The sequence below is a fragment of the Pinus tabuliformis genome, chromosome 9, assembly GCF_031772625.1.
Source record: "Pinus tabuliformis cultivar Carrire ecotype Pingquan chromosome 9, CPIR1, whole genome shotgun sequence".
Taxonomy (NCBI): Eukaryota; Viridiplantae; Streptophyta; class Pinopsida; order Pinales; family Pinaceae; genus Pinus; species Pinus tabuliformis.
Window position 1 is genome coordinate 853565490 of NC_142307.1, and position 5429 is coordinate 853570918.

General features: G+C 36.0%; 1 pseudogene; it reads right to left on the bottom strand.

Annotated features, from left to right (window-relative positions):
* Positions 1-229: 229 nt before the first annotated feature.
* On the bottom strand, positions 230-5012 carry LOC149151471 (shaggy-related protein kinase epsilon-like; annotated as a pseudogene).
* Positions 5013-5429: the final 417 nt, after the last annotated feature.

Consider the following 5429-nt stretch of genomic DNA (forward strand, 5'->3'; position numbering starts at 1 on the left):
AAAATCACAAAACTGTGTGCCTAGAATACCTTACTTGATATAATACAGAAACACGATTTTAGGATTTCTGCATAGTGAGAATGATCAACATGCTACACTTTCTTTTGGTACAAATTTGGTAAAATGCTCAATAGAGTGGCTCAAAATTTCCTCAAGTATATGTTCTATCTTCCATATTCCAAATAGGAATGCACTGTTAGCAATCATAAATCTGCATGAGGCCATTGAATTATGCCAAATTAGCCAAAAAATGGTTGAGATGTAAGCATTGCTTTCTTGCATGCTCAGGAATCAGCTTCTAAAGAAGCTTAGGAGTAGCTCCCTTAATTTCTGCAAGAAAGTTCTAGCATAATTTAATAAAAACAATACTATTGATAAGGCAATCATTGAAAAACCAACATCAAGCCAAAAACAATAGAAGCATCATGTTCTTACCCTGTGGTTTGAAGTTGAACAGAAGGGGCAGAGGGCGGCCATTGGGCAAGTGAGCATTGGGATCTCGAAGCTCATTGAAGAAAGGGTGTATACAAGATTCAAGTTGCGACAGAGTAATTGAATTGCCATGTCTCAATAAAAAAAACTTGGAAAATGAAATCATATGAAAGATGGTACAAAATAAAAACTTAAATCCATGTTATAAAATCTCATTACTTACAGCAGTGCAACGAAGGTTTGGGGAGTACTGAAGAAGTCTGGAAACTAGATCTACAACTACTGGAGGTGTGCGCTTGTGGAAAATTTGAGAAAACAAGTCTATCAATTTGTAAACTTACTAAGAAAAGGGAAGTTATCAAATATTTAATGAAAATAGTGTAGACAATATGCATCAGCTTTGTAGGGAAATACTCCACCTAGGATCACAAGTGGAATCCAAGATGCAAAAAGAGAAGCATTAGTAGAAAGGAGATTTATTTCGAACAAGGAAGTATAGGAAAATGTAAGCATTTGGATACCTATCACAAGGAACACCCACACAAAGAAACAATATACATGGAAACAATATACATATACTGGAAAATAAAGACCATCATTGGAAAGGTGCTTATAGAACTGTCAAAATTAGCACAATAGGAATTTTTGCTAAATTTAAAAGTCTCCAAGCTAGCAAAGAAGATGGTAGACTTGGAACTGTCTACTTCAAATGAAGACACTATGGAATTTGACACCATTGGACTCACCATTTAGTTAAATGGTCTCTTTTTTATTTTATTTTTAATCTTAATTAGAACCAGCAAGGCTAGTATTCAAGGTAATGAGAAGAATCCTACTTATACATTATTTTCAACTATTATTGGAAATTTTATTTTTTATGAATATGCACATGGTATATATAATGGAAAAAAGTCATCAAACTCTACCAACCATGACAAATTATTCGATTTCTTCCATTTTAGCTTCCTTTTACAAATCAAGTGCTTAAAAGTTTGTTTCATATGTCAATACCAAACCAGAATCGTTTGAATAAATAATGGTTTTAAAGTAAATGATTGGTTTAGTTTTCTAATTATGAACAATATAGAATATGTTTTCCTTTATAGTTCTAACGTTTTTAATGATGATTAATTTTATTTCATTTAAATATTCATTAACTTCAACAATATAATACTGTGGATAGAGAGGAGAGAGGCATGACAATTCAATACCATGTGGACTTAACACTTTCACTAAAGAGAGATGGGGTAACAAGCCAGAGTTTGATAACAATAATTTACATATCAATGTCAAATTGTATGTAGCTTTCACACTAATGATCAGAAGACCTTTTGGTCCACCCCACAGACTAGGTAGTGATATTTGGGGATGAAATTTGATCCTAGTGGGAGACTAAGAGAGCCTGTAAAGAGCAAGGAAAATCACAACACTGTGTTCCTATAATACCTTGATATAATACAGAAACATAATTGCATGATTTTTGCATAGTGAGAATGATCAACATGCTACATTATCTTTTGGTACAAATTTGGTAAAATGCTTGACAGAGTGGCCTAGAATTTCCTCAAGTATATGTTCTATCTTCCATATTCCAAACAAGAATGCACTGTTAGCAATCATAAATCTGCATGAGGCCATCGACTTATGCCAAATTATCCAAAAAAGGGTTGAGATGCGAGCATTGCTTTCTTGCATGCTCATGAATCAGCTTCTGAAGAAGCTCAGGAGTAGCTCCCTTAATTTCTGCAAGAAAGTTCTAGCATAATTTAATAAAAACAATATTATTGATAAGACAATTATGGAAAATCCAACATCAAGCCGAAAAAAATAGAAGCATCATGTTCTTACCCTGTGTTTTGAAGTTGAACAGACGGGGAAAAGGGGAGACATTGGGCAAGCGAGCATTGGGTTATCAATGCTCATCGAAGAAAGGGTGTATACAATATTCAAGCTACAAAAAAGTGATCGAAATGCCATGTATCAATAAAAAAACTTGGAAAATGGAATCATATGAAAGATGGTAAAAAATAAAAGCTTAAATCTATGTTATAAAATCTCAATACTTATTGTAGTGCAACAAAGGTTTCGGGAGTACTGAAGAAGTCTAGAAACTAGACCTAAAGCTACAGGAGTTTTCCGCTTGTGGAAAGTATGAGAAAAGAGGTCTATCAATTTGTAAACTTACTAAGAAAAGGGAAGTTATCAAATATTTAATGAAAATGAAGACAAGTGAATGAACCTTGTGCCAAGGGTGAGCCTTAATCTGTGGAAACCCAAACTCATTATAATTAGGATTCATACATTTGACTTCCTCACGAGTTGGAGTTCCAAGGATCTACAACCATAAAGACACAAAAACATTTTATAAGCCTCAATAATCTCCAATTTTTTGTCATGTACGACTCTAACATTAACCCGCAATAGTAATTCTTTTACCTTGACAATCTCTCCTAGCTAATCTATTACAGTCTCACCTGGAAATAATGGCTAGACAAAATTACGAAACACTACATGTAAGCACGATGTCCTTGGGAATATTACAAACTACAAATTTGGTATTGATGCCTGATCTGCAGAGGCAAGACTGTACTCTCAAACTGAAAATCCACTTACCTGACCCAGAAGTAGCTAAGCCAAGACACAACCCATGGACCAGATATCAAAAGCATACAAATCATACTTACTGGCTCCAAATATAAGGTCAGGAGCTCTATAATAAAGGGAAAAAATGTATGATATATTTGGCTTACCTTTTCCTTGATAAGAAGAGCATCAACATATACATATATACATAGACACAGAGAAATAAAGTTCTACATTAAATAGACCTATACATCAAACCTTACATCCCAAGTTCTTTGAACACAATCGAGTATTCTAAACATTACACATTTAATAGAACATTAAACACTGTGTTGTCATTGTATATTTTTGAGGTTCAGGGAGTAAACAGATAGCACAACATCAAAACCACTTTGGAAGCTAGGATCTAGCCTTACCAGCTTCAGAGAGGGACCTCTCTATAAAATTTAGCTTTGTTTTAGGTGAATTTTAGGCTACTTATGATTGTACTTGTTTGTTTCGATTTGATTGGTTTGGTTGATTTGATTGTTATAAATACATTGGGCTATGGAGTCTATAAATTAAACTGGATTTTGCATCAAATTTTACAAGAGTTCTCACAGGGCAAGCTAGGTTTCACTATTTGGATCTCTTTAGAAATTAAATGGATTGTGAAATAGCAGAAGTATAAGGTTTAGTAGAAATCAAGGAGCAACTAAGAATTCCTTGCTTTGACTTCAGTGGAAAACATTAAAATTACCAATAGCCAAAATAGGGTGTTCTAAGTAACGAATCCTATTAGGGTCCAACCCTAACCCCTTTATTTATGTAATAAACCCTAATAGGGTCGAGTCATATCAATAAAGACCATATTAATAATTGTAATTGTTTGACTCGCATTTAAGAAAGGGACCACAGTTATTTGCAAATGGGCCATGGTATTAGATATATGGTATTTAGAGAAACATGGTATTGTATATATGAATCCTATATAGAGGTTAGAGACCCCACATTGAGAAATATCGAGTCTTATTTTGTAATCGAGCTCTGTTCTACTAAAGGTTTTCCCCCTCAAAGAGGCAAGTGAACATTGCTTTCATCTCTGAATAATAAAATACTTATTGCTTTTTTCATTTTATTATGTGTTTTGGGTTGTATTTCTTCGCATATTTGGTATTCTGGAATTTGTCACAGGTCAAGAGCATAACAAGTGGTATCATAGCACTTTCTAGGGTCGATGGTACCTCCATTTTTGGCAGTTTTTTTTTAGGCTAGAGATGTGTTCCAACGTCTTTAAACCATGGGATCTGTCATTGAGTGCATAAACCTACGAATTTGCGGAGGTGTGCACGCAAGAAATACAAGAGGTGGTCACACTTGTTGGACTCCCTTGTAACCCTTGTGGGTAGCCCTTCGAGTAGTAGTGCATTAGACAGAACCGCACACAGACTGCCTTCCACGTACCCTCTGGGTATATCTAAAGCCCCCTAGGCACACCTGAAACCTCGCCTTAGAGAAGCCATCAACCATCTTGCTGCTATAGTACACTGAGGACAACACTCAAGGAGATTACTCGCATGTACAATAGGGTAGTGAGGTAGTACGGCTAAAGGTATGGTTGATCCTCCTAGTTAGTGCCCTGAAAGAATGGATCGAGTACAATTGTTGGACCCTTTTGTATGTTACAATTTATAGCACTTGACACTCCTTTGAGACCATAGTTCCCTTAACTCTATGAGGATCGCCTATTATCTTATTTTCCAAATCATATCCACCAGTTGGGGTTCTACTGCTGGAATACGACTCAAATCTAGTAGTTGGGATTCTGTCCCCGCCACAACAATCAGATCCACCAGTTGAGGTTCTACCGCCATAGTACCATTCAGATCTAATAGTTGTGGTTTTATAATTGCCGAGTCCAACTCACATTCAGCCATTTGGGTTTCGTTGGCAGCTCTGACAATCGGCACAATGAGGCTTGTGTCTCCTATAGTTTGGGCCCGATTTTCGCAGGACATTGGGTAGGATCAAGTTTTCTGTAATTTGGCCATTGAAATATTGATCAGAGGGGAGTAAAACTCCATTCGGAGTAAAAAAAAAAAACAAAATAACTACAAGATACGCTGAGGCTTACAAGAGACTTAGCCCATAAGATTTAGGACGATGAGCTAATTGCAGTGGTACCATTCACTTGTTAGCTTCAATTTTTGGGCAGCCCCAAATTTTTTCAATGTGATGTCAAGTGACCAAGATCTATGTATGGTAGAAACCAGAGCTGAAGTCATGGCCAACGAGAAGATCAAGCGCCTTGAACAAAAGTTGTCTTCCTTCAAGGAACAAATGTAGAAATTCATGCCACAATTTTTTATGAGCATGTCGGGGTTGCATCCGGGGGCACATGGTATTAATGAAGACCTTGAGGGAGAATCTAGCCA